Source organism: Ipomoea triloba, chromosome 10 (genome assembly GCF_003576645.1).
Source record: "Ipomoea triloba cultivar NCNSP0323 chromosome 10, ASM357664v1".
NCBI lineage: Eukaryota > Viridiplantae > Streptophyta > Magnoliopsida > Solanales > Convolvulaceae > Ipomoea > Ipomoea triloba.
In genome coordinates this window covers 15,950,515-15,970,516 of record NC_044925.1, presented here as the reverse complement: position 1 = coordinate 15,970,516, position 20,002 = coordinate 15,950,515, and the positions used below count along the sequence as shown (strand labels likewise).

The following is a 20,002-nucleotide window of genomic DNA, read 5'->3' as shown; positions in this document are numbered from 1 at the left end:
TGCGCGACTACACCAGACCTGAATGCTACTATTTCTACAAGGATCAAAGGGTTGAGAAATACATTCACAAGCGCATTGCACCATTTGTAAAACAAGTTTGAGTGAGGAAAGCGGATTTTATAACCCAGAAAATACCAAACGCACCGCAAGGGAAAAGCGGTACTCAAGAACTAGTGGAAGGTGTAGAGAATCTGGAAATTCAAGATTGAAGGGTCAACATTGAAATAAACCAGGTGTCTATTGAACAACCTTTTCAAAAGGCCAAAGACAAAACACCTGTTGCTTCTTCAAGAATCTGGAATCTGAAATTGCTTGTCTTCTATACTTGTTGGTCTGGTCATGACCGTATTTGATATTCTTTGTGTGCTTTTGTGCAAAATGTGCTATGAAAATGTGCTTTCAATCTGCTTTACCTAAATGTATCTGCTTTATTTTTGCTTTGTCTGTCGCAACTTGATTTTTTTCTCTGAATTTCGTGTCTGCTTATGTGTTCTTTGTGTTATATGTGATGAACCAGTGCCTGAAGCTGCTTTTCGTGGATGTGCTTATCTTCCTGCTTTATTTGACCCAAATTGAAAATTCCTGAATTTGTGTCTATAAGAGCGTCTGTCTTATTTGCCGAGTGGTTTTCAAGTTGCGTGTGCCTAGTTCTAGGTTTCTCGTTTCTTTTCTACTTATGTAGGTGCATGTTACAACTTCAAAGAAACTTACTCCAAGAGCTGTCTTAGTATGATGATATTGTGATGAAACAATCACAATTGAGGAGGAGCATAGTTATCTGGATTATCATACTGTTCGGACTATTATTTGGATCATCATATTTTTGGATTATCAGTAGTAAAATTATCATATTATTCAGATTATCATATTATTTGGATTATCATGGTGATGGATTGAACTGCGTATTTTATGAAGAATATCTAAGTGGTGCGTACTACTGTGAACGTGGGTTGCATATGAAGAGTATGGTGATTCATACTTATTAATATGGTGATTTGGTATGGATTGGTGGTTATTATATTGGTGATTGACAATTTGGATTATCTTTATTTTCAATGGTTAGTGATATGCATGGAAGATGAATTCATGATGAGAGATGGACATGAGTGGATTATGGTTTGATTGGATGAAATTCTTAAAGATATTATTGATTTCTAAGCTATTTTCCCTTACTTTGAAGAGGAATGACTCTGCCTCTCCTCTAGACCATTAGATTATCACCTTTGCCAATTTTTTGACAAAAAGGGGGAGTTAAGGTATGTTGTGACAATTTTTTGATGAATGCTTTGATTTATTGTACTAAGGGGGAGTAATAGCTCCGGGGGAGTTTGGCATTTGGTTGGAGATATTTGAAGCTTGACATGCTTGAGAAAATATGTTAAGGAGGAGTGTTCTATTGCGATTTCGCTAGTTTTGAAGTTGTTGTTCGGTTGCACATGGTTTTTAAAACAATATATGTTTGGATTTATTTTGTATTAAGTTTCTTATCCTTGTTACCAAATTCACTTATGGCATGTTTTTAATAAAATGGTTAAATTTTGGTTTTTAAATGCCTAAGTATGTTTGAAGGTGTTTTTCTCAAATAATTGCCAAAGGGATAGATTGTAAGTGTACAAATGATACACGGTTCATTTTATTGGCTAAATTATTTGTCAAAAATACACTTGGTCTATATTTTTTTATTGTAGTTTATGGACCGTCAATCAGGTTGTCTTACAGTGCTGAAAGAGGGACTGTATCAGCGTAATCTGTCTCAGACAGCATGCAGTCTTATACAGTCAAATAGAATTGGTCCACATATTGATTTTATGTGGATATCATTTATTTTAAGCTTTTAAAGGTTGGGTGGCTCTCATTTAATTAAGGATTTTTCAGCCACTACTTTGGTGAAGGTTGTTGAGGTGTTCTAAGCTATATAAAGGGTGGGAATGATGCTCATTATTCACACACTTTGAGATTAAAAATTTAGAGAATTTTGTGTGAACATTTATCATATTATATTGATGAATTGATGCTTTCTTTGATGCTGAGTCGAGATTGAAGATTATTGAAGAGTTTCGGCTTGCAGCTAACCAATTCAAATGGAGATGATGAAGGTTGTGTTGGTTTAGGACCATTGTATGTTTGGGCATATATTCCAACTGTTGTAACCTTGGTGATCATCTAGTGGATTGGGCAAAAGCTGAGTAGCCCCGCAGACGTAGGAGTTTTAGCTCCGAACTATGTAATCATTTCTTGTGTCCGGATTCATTTCTTTTCTTATGTTTTTGTTTTTATTTGTTATTCAGAATAATCAAATCTAGACTAATAACTATAAAAACGTTAATTAATTCTGAACTCGTAAGTCTTGCATTCAAGATCTACGATACTTTATCATCTTGAAGCGATATAAATCAGATTGCATTAGTATATAGAAACTCTGTGTATATATTTCTGAAATTAGATAAGTAATCACATCTACCAACAAGAAATCAGAGTGCAGTTTGAATTATCAGTACTAATATTAATTGTGTACATAGCAAAACAAGCTAGCTCTAGGTGATGAATGATGATGTATATGTATACACTAAACGTTGGTTTAGTAGAGTATGCAGGGAGTGATAAAATGGAGTTAAGGTACTGAAAGTTGGTTTTAGTCATGATGGAAAATTAAGAGCTAAGTATCGTTCTCAAGAAATGACTTAAAGGGAAGTTAAGTAATGAGGGGTTAAGCATATGTTCATATAGTGTTTGACAGCTAACCTAAAGATATTTGAGTATTGCATATGTTCAAGTAATAAATAATGAGAACAAGTAAGTGAGTTAAAAGACAATAGATAAAATAGAGATTTGAACCAAACATCCTTGCATAAAATCCCATTTGTGTCTAAAGCTTAAGTTATGTAAGTCTAGATGATGAACTTGGAAAAATGGTGTAAGTGTCAATGTCACTCTCATGATCACTTGGACTATCAACTAATCCTAAGTCCCATTCTCATGGAAACTTGACTAGATGAGGCAATTCAACAAACATTTTGTTTGCCTATTTCCTTCAAACTCCATTTTCTCAAAGGTGAGTGACAAGCAACTCTTGTGTGCATAGAGGTTAGGTGTCATGTATTATGGAATGTAAGTGTAATGATAAAACGAAGAGTCTACGACTCCCCGAGTGTCGGTCTCGAAGGAGGGACGTGGAGGTGAATCAATGCTATTGCTTTCAATCGAATGAACATGTAATGAGACGAATGTGAGTGGTGAATACGGTGAATAGCATATGTGAAGTGTAATGTGAACAAAAGGTAACGAAAATCAAAGTATAATAGATAAGATATAAGAAAATAGGGGATTGAATCGTGCTCGTCTATGTTGCATCCTTGTGTGTCTCAAGTAGTGGACAAATGATGCAATGACGTTAGCTATTCAAGAGTGTGTCATCTTAGTCCTTTTCCACCTTTGTGTACTAGGGCATCTTAGGCTTAGGAGTGCCTTTTAGCAACCAAAAGCCCTAAGAGACATTTTATCAAACACCTTGGCTACACACTTTCCTACTATTCCTAATCATGAATTCCATAGGATCTATGATTGCAAAAAGCTTCAACTCAACTGAAATCAATACCATGATAGAGTCATGATCTCAATCTCTCAATAGATTGCCAAATCTATACAAGATCTAATCAAAACAACAATCAATAGACAAGAATAGATATTCCAACATCAAGGTAATCAAATCCACAATAAGAAATAAGATCTTCACACTGGCAACATAGATTCACACAATCCAAGCCCTAGATTAAACCAGCCACACATAATCAAGAATTCAAGATCATAAGCTAATTCAATCCAAAACAAGATATGTAAAATAAAGATAAGATTAAATAGAGATCACCTAGTAAATGAAATGGAGTCTTCAATCCAAGCTTCCAATCTTCACTTGCAAGGAGGAAATGTAAATCTAGACTAATCTAAGAATAGAAATTCTAAAACCTAAAGTTTAGAAAGCTAAGAAATCAGAATTGTATTTGGACTCCTCTCTGAAATTCTATCAAGCCTCCTTATATATCTCCCGAAATTTACCATAAAAATATTTTCTCCGCACTGTCCCGTTCACGCGTCTTCACGCGTGAATGCCTTCCTTCGGGTCTTCCGGGGCTCCTGTCTTGCTCGGTTCGCTTGTTTCAATCGTTCCTTGTTCCTAACGGCTCCCGGGACCTATGAAATGTTTCAAAATGCACCAAACGTAGCTTTGTGTGTGGTTAACGAATTAAAGCTCATAATATCGTAAGATTAATCACATAAGGATGTTAAAAATGCTATCAATTACCCTTATTTATACTCAAATATATAGGTGTCTTGGGAGCTTATCAAGTTTCCACACTTTACTTCTTGTTTGTTTTCAAGCAAGACAATACACTTCTAAACACATAAGCTTCCAAGATACCAAGCTCATTCAATATGAAACTCTTGGTCAATAAAAAATATGAGTGTTTAAGACTGTCAAAGAGGGGGAAATCTTTTGTGTTATCTACAAAGAATGTTGGTCAGATGGCATGCAACTCAAGGAATATTTTCGGGGAGTAAAAACCCTTCATAGATAAACAATTAGAACAAGGGTTGCCCCATTCCCATGGTGTATCAACCCGAATTCTTTAAGAACAAAAGCTTTGTAAGCCCCCAATCTATCCCTATTTCCATAGAAGGGAAATTGGGTTTGAGAATGAGAAGGTTCAAGTCTTCCATCCAATTCCTATTGTGATGAAATACTTTCCAAAGACAAACAACAATCACTGCGCAATAATTATTGAAAGATAGAATTCAAACCCAATTCAAACTCAAGAACCCTAAATGGGTGTTCATCTCATTTATGCAATAATTACATAGCTAGCATCAATAGAAACAATAATCACCTAATCTAATCCAAATAAAGGACTACTCACTTATTTGCAAGGTAAACATAGCAATTTCAAGTAAAGAAATCATAAATAAGCAATAAATGTAAAGAAGAGATGAGATAAAGAAATAGACCACTTTTGTATTTAATGAAGGAAAGAGTTGTTGAGATCCACTTCAAATCTTCAATGCAATGCTCCAAAGTAAGTGGGTAATGTAGATCTAAGCTAGGATATGCTATCTTACTCTAAGGAAATGAAAGAGAGCTATTCTATGCTATCTATGGTTCTAACTTCGGCACAAAATGCATAAAAACAACTTTTATACTGTGCAGGAATCGCGACATCCGGCCATGCAAACGGACATTTGCTAAGTCGTTTGGCTAGGCAAGATCTGCGTCGGGGTAAGCGGCCACCCATCCGGCTGTTTGCTAGGCCGTATGCGTTCAATTTTACAGCTTTTCTCCCGCTTTGCGTTCCGCTGCTTCGATCCTCCTTGAGTGAAATCTAGGATTCCAAAATTGTTCCATTATGCTCCAAGAAGCATCCTATTGACTCGTTGTGACCCACTTTATCTAGAAACATCAAACCACACAAACAAATCATAATTTCCACTCAAACTAAAGCACTTTGTTATAAAAAATGGTTAAAGTATGGGGTTAAAAGGGGTCAAGAATCAAAGGTATCAACTCCCCCACACTAGAACTTTTGCTTGTCCTCAAGCAAAGACAAAGAATAATCACCACCAAGCAATGAACACTTATCTCACTTCCTTCCTGTATAACCAAACATCCACAAGCAACTCATGAGAACCCAACCCCAACTTCTTTCAAGAATCATCTCGGCCTCGCAAACGAGTTACTTTCTCAAGCCAATAACCAAGCGCCATTATTAGAGTGTGTGAAGACCTTGTGTGCACAAGCACTAAGTTAAGATTATGCAAAACATGGCTCAAGATGAGATTCCATAAGCTTGCCCTTCTTACTCCCACTAGATTGACCTTTGGAATGCATGAAATGATCAAATAGGTCTTTATTTGGCTTGTAACGGGGCTAAAGGGTAAAGGGTTAACAAGGAAGGGGTATGGAAGATAAACAAAAATGAGAGAAATTCACACCTAAACACAAACTAATTTAGAAGAGACTTGACAATTATGCAAAAGGAGCAAACTACAAGAGAAAGCAAGACAACACTCTTGTAACACCCCGAAAATTCGTTCAAGCCTTACTACCGATAATTAATTCCTTGGGTAATTTAATTAATTCCAATTGGGCTAATTCTTTCAATTTAATATATATATATATATATATATTCTTGAGCCTAATTTGATTATTCTAATCAAGAGCCCAATTAATTGAATTTATTCTTGTAAGGGATTTTATTCAATTTGGATCCTTACAATATTTGTAATTAAATATTCCTACAAGCCCAATTTCTTGATCATATATTATATAATATATATGTAATGTTCCTAAGACATTTTATGGGCTTCCTTATTCTAATTCTTATAATTAATTGTAAGGGGTGAATTCATTTAGCCCAACTTACTAGTCTTGGACATATATTTAATTCTTGTAAGCCATTATAATATGTACTTAAGCCCATCTCATATTAAAGTCTTACACCCTAAATATTGTATGTATTCTTAGTATATATTTTGATGATCAAAATACCCTAAAAGCTTTCACTCCTCTTCCTCCCTCCCTACACTCTCACGCCATTTTCACCATTCTTGTATCCAAAAATTGATCTTCATTTCCCTACAAGTTTCCAAGTCAANCGGCACGAGCAAATGCCGACGCGTCAAGGAAGAGTTAAAGCACGCCAAGTAGGAGCTTTCAGGTCGGCCATAAGGAGTCTCGTGCAAGCACTCTAAGGAAGGAACCTCGGTGGCAAGAAATAAATAAAGGAATAAACTAAGCAAGATAGTAAACGACCGAATCAACCGCATATCAAGACCAACCGAAGTGAACCTAAAGGCTAGCTCAATCCCCGAATTTTCCAAAGTGGAGTTGGCCCGTAGTGCTAATGGAGTTCCGTAGAAGACTTAATCTACCGAGCAAGTAAGCAAAGGCGCCCTTGATCGCGCTAAACACAAAGATTAAAGTTGAGAGCTGCGTTCCACTACTTTGGATGACCAACAAGAAGAACCAATGAAGAGTGGAAAAATAGGTTGATATGTGTTCGTGCTATTGACCTGCAAGAATCGCAAGAAGAACACCAAGATTTGACCGAACCACCTTACAACGAAGATTGCCAATCGAATAAATAAAGGACTTCTCGTAGAACCCTGAACAATCAAAAGAGCAAGAATTCTTAATGCTAAAGAAGATGCACGCGTTACGTCGGCTTTAGGACCTCGATGTTTCAAAGTACAAGAAAGTAAACCTGGTTTTCAAGATCACCAGTAATCATAGGCGAATCTCCTTTCAGGATCAGGCGATACCTCCCTAGTTGAACCTACCTTTTCATGAAGCTTCCTCAGGAATCTCTCGTTCTGCACCAATCAGTCTTTAGTAATCCATCGCCTTCGACTTCTCCTGGGGTAGCAAAGGTTGTGCGTGTCGTACCTTGCGAAGTAGAGCTTATCCGAACTGTAGACCCACGTTGCGTAGGAAGCAAGGTCAAGATCCGTCAATCGGTCAGAGTATCATGGTCAAATCGTCAAGCTGTGGAAACCGCTTAGAGTTGAGAAACTCCTTATTCTTCTTAAATCTGAATTCCTCTTTCATCCTTGAAATCCCAATTATCCTTTTGTTGAGAAATCCCTTCTATATGTTCTAATCATTATTCACATCTCTTGTGGTAAACTAAATTCTTCTTTGTTTCTTGAGACTCCAAATGCCTTTTGCTGAAACATCCCTCCTATTGATTCTAGACCTCATTGCTATCGTCCCTTGAAACCGAATTTCTCTCGTTCCCTTGGAAATTGTATATCCTTTCGTTGAGACGTCCCTTCAGTTTATCTTAAGTCTCATTCTTGCCTCCTTTCAAGATTGAATTTCTTTCTTTCCTTTGGAAAATTGCATACCCTATCGTTGAAAATCATTTATGTCTTTTCAAACCTCATTCCTAATTCTTCTTGGAACCTGATTCCCTCCTTTTCCTTGAATAAGCTGGATACCCTATCGTTGTAAAACTCTTTCCGCGTTTTCAATCTTGTTCCTATCTTTTCTCAAATCCGAGTTCTTTTCATTTCTCTTCCTTGATGAAAGAACTAGATATTTCCTCGGTTGTAAAATCTCTTTTATCTTTCAAACGTTACTATTGTTTGCTTCTTGAAAATATCTTGTGCAAGGTGACAACCTTATTTCCTAAGTTGTAACCTTGGTAACCTTTGATTCTAATCTTAACCTACGTTGTCCTTGAATCTTGAACCCTAAACCTTTCATTCTTTTTCCTTGTTGGATCAACGTTTTTCTTAATGAGCATGCCTTCTATAAATGTTTTCCTCTATATACTACCGTACNCCCTAAACCTTTCATTCTTTTTCCTTGTTGGATCAACGTTTTCTTAATAAGCATGCCTTCTATAAATGTTTTCCTATATATGTACTACCGTACTAGTTTTAACCTTCTGTCCCCAATACGAGTTATCCTTATGAAATGGTTCTGAGCTAGATCTTTCCAGAAAAATGGAGTTCGCCTAAGCTGACAAAAGGTTAAAGCAAAGAAGTGTAGCAGCTCGTTCAGTTGGGAAGATTTGGTAAATCAAGTGACCCTAAGATCGTAGCGTCTACATGTGTCATCGGAAAAGTTGAGTTGGTTCACGAAAGAGTGAAAGCTGCCCATGATCAATAGGAGTCGTATGCCGACCAAGTTAGACTAGATGCGTGATGCGTTTCACGTTTGCTGCTGAAGATATATGTACATGATGCGCTTCGTGATATCCACCTGGAAGTCGTAACGTTCGAAGATGCTCTATCTTACGAAGAGAAGCCAACAAGAATTTTGGACGCCCAGTCAAGAGAAGTGCACCGGCAAGCAATGAAGTCCGTGAAGGCGGTGTGATCCAACCACGTGGCCAAAGGAGCGACCTTGGATATGGGGGATGTGATGAGGAATCAGTTCCAAGCAGTTCGGCATGAGGAGGTCACCCAGTTCAGTTGATAGCTTCCGTGCATATGTTAGATCTTTGTTAGGAATCCTTTTTACCTAAGTAAGTAGCCAGTTTAGTTCTTGCATGCTAGTTTTGGGTTGGGTAAGTTATAAGTTTAGAATGTTAGAAGTTAGTAAGTTCTTGAGTTTAGTTGCATGTTAGTGTGTTCTTGAGTTTAGGATTAGTTGAGCAATCGTTTTCTTTTCAATCCTTCGTTGAATCCCTTGTTCTCTTTGAATCGTTCTGTTTCAAGTTCCCGTTAGCTTCGAGCTTCGGGGACGAAGCTCCTTTTAAGGGGGGTAGAGTGTAACACCCCGAAAATTCGTTCAAGCCTTACTACCGATAATTAATTCCTTGGGTAATTTAATTAATTCCAATTGGGCTAATTCTTTCAATTTAATATATATATATATATATATTCTTGAGCCTAATTTGATTATTCTAATCAAGAGCCCAATTAATTGAATTTATTCTTGTAAGGGATTTTATTCAATTTGGATCCTTACAATATTTGTAATTAAATATTCCTACAAGCCCAATTTCTTGATCATATATTATATAATATATATGTAATGTTCCTAAGACATTTTATGGGCTTCCTTATTCTAATTCTTATAATTAATTGTAAGGGGTGAATTCATTTAGCCCAACTTACTAGTCTTGGACATATATTTAATTCTTGTAAGCCATTATAATATGTACTTAAGCCCATCTCATATTAAAGTCTTACACCCTAAATATTGTATGTATTCTTAGTATATATTTTGATGATCAAAATACCCTAAAAGCTTTCACTCCTCTTCCTCCCTCCCTACACTCTCACGCCATTTTCACCATTCTTGTATCCAAAAATTGATCTTCATTTCCCTACAAGTTTCCAAGTCAAGATTGCTCTTTTATGCTTGTCTAGGAGTGGGTAAGTGCATCTAGCCTAGAATCTACCTTGCATTTTGTGGTTTGGTTAGTCTTTTGCATATTCTTATAAATGTTCTTTTGGGGTTCTTTGGGTAAAAGATGATCATCAAGAAGGTGGGGCTTTGTGAGCTTGCTTGAGGCTTGTTGGATTAGGAAAAAGCTCTTTGAGGTAACCACTATGTCCATCAAAACTATTTTTATTCACTCCTATTCTATATGATGTTCTTGGTGTTGGAAATCCTGAAAATTCTTTGTGATTAGCCTATTTTGTTGGATCTATTTGTTGGATTTCATCTTGATCTTTTGATTAGTGTTGTATGATCATTGATGGTTTGGATTTCCATGTCTTTGGCCTCTAAATTGGATGAAATGTTGGTGTATTGGGTCTGATTTTGCTCTCTGGAAATACCTCTTTCGTGTCTGCTGTTGATGTTCTGGAACTGGGGTTGGAGTTGACCTTGCGGAGGTCCTCGGCGGCACAATGTAACCCGCCGGGGAGTTCCGCAAGGCCAAGGCGGTTGGGTTGAACGGAGAGTGGTGTTCCGTTGAGGCAGTCCGCCTCCTTCCTGCGGAGGAGTGCGGCGGAAGACGGTGTTCCGTCAGGGTGTTCCGCAAGTACTCTGGGAATCTGCTCTCAGAGGCTGTTTTTGGGATGTTGTTGTCTGTTGTTTCTCCTTTGTTCCTGATTATTGTTGGATTGTTTTGTGGAGTATTTTACCATGTCTTTGGAGTATTTATCCATGCCTTTTGTTGGGTATTTACTACCTTGTCTTGGAGATTTATTCATGTCTTTAGTTTCCCTTTTTGCACTCTTGGTCTATTGATTCTTTGATATTCATTACCTGGGAGTTTGTTTGTGTTCATAGATGAGATGAGCACTTGGTTTGGTTGTTTTGGGATGATGTTGGAGTGTGAGAATGAGATGGTGGTTCCTTGGTATCTTTTGGAGGTTGATGGGTGATATAGCTGTGCTACTATGGATTGTATTTGGGTTGATTACCCCTGTGATTGGACTTAGGTCCCTGTGATTGGGCTTTTGCCCCCGTGATTGGGTCGATTCACCCCTGTGATTGGACTTAGGTCCCTGTGATTGGACTACGGTCCCTGTGATTGGGTTCGCTACCCCTGTGATTGGACTTCGGTCCCTGTGATTCGGGTTGATTACACCCCCTGTGATTGGACTTCGGTCCCTGTGATTGGACTACGGTCCCTGTGATTGGACTTCGGTCCCTGTGATTGGGTTCATCACCCCTGCGTACCAGATTTCTGGGTTTTGACTTCCGACTGTGGTTGGGTTTGGTATGGTGATTGGTATGAGGTTTGGAGGTTGGATTTGGGAGTTCTTTCTTGGTTTATGTGTTCATGGGTTCCTTGTGTATATTCGATTGATACCCTATGGTTCTCGATTATGTTTGATTGGTTTCCTTATGATTGTTGTTCAGTTGGTATCTCGTTTATGGATTGGTTGTTGCCTTGTACTCTCGCTGATGAATATTGGCTTGTTTGGATGAGTCTTGGTTTATGATTCGTTCAGTTTATTGTTGTTGAGTATCCGTTTTGAACTATTGAACAGTTTGTTGGTGTTTATATTCTATATGGGTGTGTAAACCTATTTACAACTTATATGTATATCTATACTTCCTTGCGGGTGTGAATGGTGGTTACTTAGCAGTCCTTTGCTAATGGTTCTTTGTGTGTTTTCCAGGTTTGCCTTAAAGTCTAGGCGTGAGCGCGATAGAGATACACCCGTATGAGGAGGCTTAGATAGTGGTTATGTTTTAGATTTATGCTTTGGCCTGTGAGCCATTTGAGATTTCTTTATAAACTCTTGACTAGTGTTTGGATGTTTTGAGACTTGACTTAAGGATTATCGTTTATACAGTTCAGTTTTTATGGTTAGCCTGTGCATCTAGGCCGTGTTATCTTACCTAGATGTGGCATGACGCCCTTAGGTTTTAAATTCGCTTCCGCTATGTTCTGTTGTTGGTTGAGATAGTCAGCTGTTGTGTTGAGTTTTTATCTATCTCAGCTTATGTAAGGTTGGGGTGTCACAACTCTAGAATTGTGTCGTAAAGACACAACTTTCCATAAAGATGAGGAACTTTCACTTTTATTCAATCAACTCTTTTTTCTTTTCACTTTTCAAGATTTTGATTCTCTTTTTCAACTTTTTTCAAAGGAATTTTTTCTTCATTTTTTTTCTCTTTTTCTAATTTTCAAGGCTTTCACTTTTCAAAGTAACCAAACTCAATTCATTTACAAAAGACCCCCACACTAAGACAAAACTATCTAGAGTGATGCTATAAAAGACGAGCTCCAAAGGAAAATCTCTCCTAAACTAAGGAATAAGTGCTACATTTTCTCAAAGGGTGGAAGGGAAACATTTAGGCTAAGGGCTAAGGGTTAAATGATGATGGTTAACAAAGAAAACATTCAAAATGGGGAACAAGTGCTAAGCACATTATTACAAGAACAAAAAAGGCTCAAAAAGGGTCACAAAGGATAAACAATGTAGGTGGATAGGCTAAACGGCTAGGGTTAAACAACAATGGCCTAAGATCATTTCAAATCATGCAATCCCTAGAGTTTCACATTGCGGGGTAATGACTAATGAGGCAAGTTCAAGCAAAACAAGTGTCACCGGAATCTCACATAAGCCGTCACTAGCCAAACATAACACACTTGGTCAATTTATGCATTTATTAAAACGCTAACAAGGTTATTGGCAAGAGACTAGATCATTCAAAAGTTTGGTTTCAAATCATCAATTCACAAGTTGAGTTTCACAAGCACCACCAATTCAATCCACAAACCCACAAAAAGGAAGTGATTACGTATTCACACAAGGAAAGCAAATTACTCAAGAACTATGTACCTTGAATCATCCAAGCAAAACTAAACAAACACTCTTTTATACAGCCCAAAATTCGAGCCACAAATTGACCCCCCCCCCCCCCCCNTATTGGACCCTTTGGTTGAGTCTTGGTTTATGATTCGTTCAGTTTATTGTTGTTGAGTATCCGTTTTGAACTATTGAACAGTTTGTTGGTGTTTATATTCTATATGGGTGTGTAAACCTATTTACAACTTATATGTATATCTATACTTCCTTGCGGGTGTGAATGGTGGTTACTTAGCAGTCCTTTGCTAATGGTTCTTTGTGTGTTTTCCAGGTTTGCCTTAAAGTCTAGGCGTGAGCGCGATAGAGATACACCCGTATGAGGAGGCTTAGATAGTGGTTATGTTTTAGATTTATGCTTTGGCCTGTGAGCCATTTGAGATTTCTTTATAAACTCTTGACTAGTGTTTGGATGTTTTGAGACTTGACTTAAGGATTATCGTTTATACAGTTCAGTTTTTATGGTTAGCCTGTGCATCTAGGCCGTGTTATCTTACCTAGATGTGGCATGACGCCCTTAGGTTTTAAATTCGCTTCCGCTATGTTCTGTTGTTGGTTGAGATAGTCAGCTGTTGTGTTGAGTTTTTATCTATCTCAGCTTATGTAAGGTTGGGGTGTCACAACTCTAGAATTGTGTCGTAAAGACACAACTTTCCATAAAGATGAGGAACTTTCACTTTTATTCAATCAACTCTTTTTTCTTTTCACTTTTCAAGATTTTGATTCTCTTTTTCAACTTTTTTCAAAGGAATTTTTTCTTCATTTTTTTTCTCTTTTTCTAATTTTCAAGGCTTTCACTTTTCAAAGTAACCAAACTCAATTCATTTACAAAAGACCCCCACACTAAGACAAAACTATCTAGAGTGATGCTATAAAAGACGAGCTCCAAAGGAAAATCTCTCCTAAACTAAGGAATAAGTGCTACATTTTCTCAAAGGGTGGAAGGGAAACATTTAGGCTAAGGGCTAAGGGTTAAATGATGATGGTTAACAAAGAAAACATTCAAAATGGGGAACAAGTGCTAAGCACATTATTACAAGAACAAAAAAGGCTCAAAAAGGGTCACAAAGGATAAACAATGTAGGTGGATAGGCTAAACGGCTAGGGTTAAACAACAATGGCCTAAGATCATTTCAAATCATGCAATCCCTAGAGTTTCACATTGCGGGGTAATGACTAATGAGGCAAGTTCAAGCAAAACAAGTGTCACCGGAATCTCACATAAGCCGTCACTAGCCAAACATAACACACTTGGTCAATTTATGCATTTATTAAAACGCTAACAAGGTTATTGGCAAGAGACTAGATCATTCAAAAGTTTGGTTTCAAATCATCAATTCACAAGTTGAGTTTCACAAGCACCACCAATTCAATCCACAAACCCACAAAAAGGAAGTGATTACGTATTCACACAAGGAAAGCAAATTACTCAAGAACTATGTACCTTGAATCATCCAAGCAAAACTAAACAAACACTCTTTTATACAGCCCAAAATTCGAGCCACAAATTGACCCCCCCCCCCCCCCCCCCCAAAAAAAAAAAAAAAAAAAAAACCTAACCANAATGAGGCAAGTTCAAGCAAAACAAGTGTCACCGGAATCTCACATAAGCCGTCACTAGCCAAACATAACACACTTGGTCAATTTATGCATTTATTAAAACGCTAACAAGGTTATTGGCAAGAGACTAGATCATTCAAAAGTTTGGTTTCAAATCATCAATTCACAAGTTGAGTTTCACAAGCACCACCAATTCAATCCACAAACCCACAAAAAGGAAGTGATTACGTATTCACACAAGGAAAGCAAATTACTCAAGAACTATGTACCTTGAATCATCCAAGCAAAACTAAACAAACACTCTTTTATACAGCCCAAAATTCGAGCCACAAATTGACCCCCCCCCCCCGCACTAAAATCAGACATCGTCCCCGATGGACCAACAACGAAACACAATGAGGGAAAGATCAAATCAACTAAACCAAAAATTTAAAATAAACAAAAAAGTGATATCTTAAAAATTCAGTTTGGGCGCTCAAATGGGGTGGGGTGAGAGGGAGGGAGAGAGAAAGAGATTTGAGAGTAGAAGAGGCTAGGGTTGAGTTAGCAAAAGGGAAAAGGGTTCTAAGATGGGTGTGTGGAGAGAAATCTAGAGGGAGAGTTCAGAAATTCAATAGTGAATACAAAATAACCACCTGAATGTATTTATAGTCTGAAATTTGCGTCTTCACGTAGTCTTCAGGACAAGGAGTCATGATGGGACTCACGGTATGAGTCCCACCGTGAGTCTTAATGATAAGAAACTGATCATTGAGACTCACACTGGAACTCACAGTGTGAGTGTCAGCGTGAGTTCAATGATCAGTTTCTGATAAGCATACTCACGCTGACACTCACACCGTGGGTCTCAGCGTGAGTCCCCTGATCAGAAACTCTGCTGTGGACTCATCCTAACACTCACGGTGTGAGTGTCAGCGTGAGTTTTTCTAGATGACATTCACACTATTGTTTTGCTCCTTCATTCCCAAATGTGCCCTTGGGTGTTTTCCTTGTTCTTTAAAGCCTCGTTTTCTCCCAAGATTAGCACCTTTTCATGCTTCCTTTCTCATTACTCGGTCATTTCTTCCTTTAATCTAGATACGTCAAATTACGCATGGTTCCACATTCCTTTACCTAACATGTGAGCAAAAACAAGCATAAATGAGCACAAATATAAGGCTATTTAATGACATATCAAATCTTCCCACACTTAGACCCTCCTTGCTCTCAAGCAAGACAAAATCCAAGCAACCACAAATAGAAATGCCAAATACACTCATCTTAAATGATTGTGCAAACATGTGATGTATATGAAGTCAAGCACATATTGGTTTTCTTTCTGCCCGGGAAATGTGGTGAACGGAGTGTGACACCCTCAATTGGCTCAAAGTTTAAGGAAACCAAAAACCCCAATATCACTCAATTTATTTATTATTTATTTTTTTTCATGGGAAACCTCTCAACACAGTTATCCACAAACAAAAGAATGATTCAATCCACAACCTCTATGGGCCTACCAAGCCAAGCTCACTAATGGGAACGATGCACACGAGCTTTCCAATCTTTGCCACATTAGGCCCCAAAGACCCATTTAGACAAGTGTGATAGTGTGACACAAGCCGCTCCACGCGTTTTGGCTTAGCATGAGTATCTCTCTTTTTTTCTAATCACCTCTAGGATATCCCATCGAGTCAACTGGCTTCAAGTAGAGCTCTACGCTTTTTTGAAGTCTATGTAATAGTTTCCCGAATCCTACAAGATGGCTCATCACATGTTTTTCCCTCTCAATTAAGGATAAATTAAAGTCTTTTTTTTTAGCTTTTTCTATTGACTCTTTTTGCATCCCCTCATGCCTTTTTCATTGGAAGTAGCGAATCACACATCTCAGATCACCAAAAGAAAATATCACCTTTTGCCTTGTGCTACACTGAAAAAGTTCATTTCTAGGTCTTACCACTTTACATTCTACAGCCTTTTCCGTGTACACTCCCATTTCGAGAGATCCTTGACCGAGGTCTATGAAAGTGGTAGATTGAACCTCAAATAAGCCTGCAAATGAATATAATCCTACTTGGGCCCTATGCACACCTCACAATGGTGTAAGAGGCGGTTTCCAAAAACTTTTAGCCAATTGAGCCTATAGCACTCCTTTCACAACAGATGCAGGGTAAAAGGAACAACAACACACAAATAAGTTCAAATGTACCACCTATTTACCCAATCTTTAGCATGAACACAAAGAAAGAACAATGTACTCACAAATTCCAAATTCTGATCATTGAACTCACGCTGACACTCACACCATGAGTTTCTGCGTGAGTCCCCTGATCAGAAACTCTACTGTGGACTCACCGTAACACTCATAGTGTGAGTGTCAGCATGAGTTTTACTAGATGACCTCCATGCTGTTGTTTAGTTCCTTCATTCCCCAGTGTGCCCTTAGGTGTTTTCCTTGTGCTTTAAAGTCTCGTTTTCTTCGAAGATTAGCATCTTTTCATGCTTGCTTGCTCATTACTCGACCATTTCTTTCTTTAATCCAGATACGCCAAATTACGCATTGTTCCACATTCCTTTACCTAACATGTGAGCAAAAAACAAGCATAAATGAGCACAAATATAATGATATTTAATGACATATTAGGTACACACAGCCAGGACCGGTCCTATCATCATTTTATAGGCCCGGGGCAAAATAAAAACAAGGACCCTTAATATATGAAGTTAAAGGATTGTATGTATGGATTCATTGCAAATAATTAAATGATTAATTTGAATTTTTATATACATTGCGGTGGTTGGTAGTCGATTGGAGAGGTAGGCGATCGGTCGACAGCTGGGCAGGTGATCGACGAGAGAGAGAGAGAGAGAGAGAGAGAGAGAGGAATGAAGATTGTGTTGCTTGGATTCTAGGGTAGTGATCGGACGACTAGGTTTCCAGGAGAAGAAGAAATAAAACAAAATAAGAACAAAGTGATTCGTGTCACTTTTTTCATGTGAGCCATCCGATTAAAATCTTCAACAAACCATTGGAATTGGAAATTATCAAAAAGTGCTCGATTGACCGGGAAGAATACGATAGACCGATCGGAGGGGGCATTGCTCGTGACAAGTCGATTGGAACAAATTACAAGGAAAATATTTTAATTTCTCGAACCCGACGATTCTCGCGAATTCATCAAGAAGTGGGGAACTCGTGATAGGTAAATACACACAAGGACTAATCCGTACAGCCATAGTGATTTGGGGGTGCTAGTAAAATAAAACTTTTAATTTCAAAGTAGCTTTTTTACCAACTTAATTATTTGACTTAGTAAAAAAATAACTAAAATACACATTGTTTAAGTTATATTATTATTATCCCACTAATATTAAACGTCAATAGCAGGATTTGAACCTGCGCAGGCAAAGCCCAACAGATTTCGAGTCTGTCTCTTTAACCACTCGAACATATTAACACTTCAACAAATCACTAATTTTGAAAATAGTAGTGGTTTTCTATTAGCATTTGGGGGAAAAACTCATGTTTATTCTCAAAATGCCTTAGGGCATTCAATGCTTACTACAATAAGCATCGCTTCCAAAGGGGAGTTAGAATTCCCAAGCATGAGAGAAGAAGATGACAACTTTAAAAGTAAGCATGAGGCTCGCTCCCCTAGCATTTCTTTACAATAGGCACATCGTCCAGTTTCATACTTTTATTTTTTTACTCGTTCTTTTACTTATTTATTTATTTTTATAATTATATTATATTCATAAATTTATAAATATTAAATAATTAATAATTAAAAATTATTTATATTTATTTGGTTAAATAGTTGCATTATTTATTAACTTTAATTTTTATACTTAAAAATTAGTATATAATTAATGAAAATACGCATGTCCATGTTTGTCTTTTGACATGTTAACCGCTAATACTGTAATAAATAACTAGCTTTATCAAACATCTCTATACAAATCACTATGGCAATCCTATGGTTAGGAAATACTCGGTCCATAGGATCCAGCAGAGTGTCAATCAGTCATATACTAGCAGAGTCGTACCACCTGATCCGTAGGATCCAGTAGCTGTAGGACATGACGGCTTTGCCTCCTTGATCAATTAACCTACGCGTAGCTGCAGGGCAACTGTCTGACCAAGCCAACGAGAAGACGCCACGTCAAACCAACTTGCAGCTGGACATTAAGTGCTAGACCGACATAGTTAGTATAAATAGGATGGTCTCTGTTGGTCCCAAGGGGATGGGGTACAAGTCTAGAGGGGGGGGTGAATAGACTTGTATAAGATTTTGCAAATCTTTTCGACCTCTCGTGTGTATTGAACTTAGGATGTTTAGGTTCGATACCTCACGAGGTGAAGACAAAGTTTTATGCGCAGCGGAAATGTTATCCCCTTTTAGTTAGCACGAGTTTGAGTTAGTTCGAGAGGTGTGTTTATATGTAGTGCAATCGAGAGGTTAGCGAGAGATAAAAGCAGTAAGTAAATGCAAGAGAGATTTTTAAGTGGTTCGGCCAACCCGCCTACATCCACTCTTCTTCCAGAAACTCCCTGGAAGGATTGCACTAAAAACTTCCCTTTTAGTACAATATCGAGCGCTTGAGCTTTGATCACGAAGCCCGCCTCAAGCCTCAGGTTTTTCGCCCCGCTTCTTGTTACTCCACCTCTCGAGCACTTGACCTTTGATCACCAAGCCCGCGTCAAGCCTCAGGANAACTCACGCAACACCCCCAGCAAAAGATATATATGATTATAAAAAGGGAATGTTTACAAAGCAGAGTTTAGTAGAAAAGTTTCAAAGAAATAAGACCAAGAGCAACATAAACATCAATACATTGAAATAAGATGGAGTTTGGACCACGAGAGCTTACTTCTTGTTGGCTTTCCTCTTCTTGTTAATGGCTTCTCGTGTCTTGATGGGGTCTTTCGGATTTACCAGGCTTATGTATTCATCTGTGACATCTAGATGCCTGTAGTTCCTGTAGGCTTCCCCCACGAACTCACCATCAATTACTCCATCTTTCCACCAGACAATGCATTCTTCTGGAGACATATTGCTGTGAGTAGATATCCAGTGATTTTCAGAAGCTTGAATATCTCCAGAGTCAGAATTTGTTCAGTGTCTTCTCTGTTCCCGAACTTAAAGTTTGTCATGAGAAGATCTATCTTCCTTTCTTCTTCTGACTGTTGTTCTTGTCTTTTTCTTCTTCTTTCTCTGTCCTCTTCTCTCCTTTTCTCCATTTCCAGTGTGCGCTGGACCCTTAGATTTTCTGCTCGTTTAGCATCCTCCACTGCTTTGCTCATATTTCTTGGTATTTTCGGAGGTGGTCCAGCCGGTTCACTTGCTGCCCTTTTCTTGCTTGTTGTATCCCCCTTCTTTTTCCCTTTATTTTCCCCCTTGTTGGCATCATCAGCACGGGAAAGAAGGATGGACATACCTTCGAAGATGGCTTGAAGTTGGGCAGGCACTTGGTTCGACAGGTCATCGAGTATGGCTTTCATTACATCCTGTCGAAGTTCACTGGAATGTTGAAAGGCTCGAAGCTCTGCTCGCATCTCGGCTAATTCAGCCCTCGCACTTGCAGCCTCTGCTCGAGCTACAGCAGCTTCATCAGTGGCTTTCCGTGCTGCATCCTCAGCCCATATCGCCTGTTCGAGAAGTTCGGCATGACGGCCTTGGGATTCACT

At 38.2% G+C, this 20,002-nt stretch overlaps 1 non-coding gene across 1 annotated transcript; it reads right to left on the bottom strand.

The window, feature by feature from the left end:
• Nucleotides 1-17,689: 17,689 nt before the first annotated feature.
• On the bottom strand, nt 17,690-17,771 carry TRNAS-CGA. Its single transcript has one exon. It is a non-coding gene; the product is annotated as a tRNA-Ser (tRNA).
• Nucleotides 17,772-20,002: the final 2,231 nt, after the last annotated feature.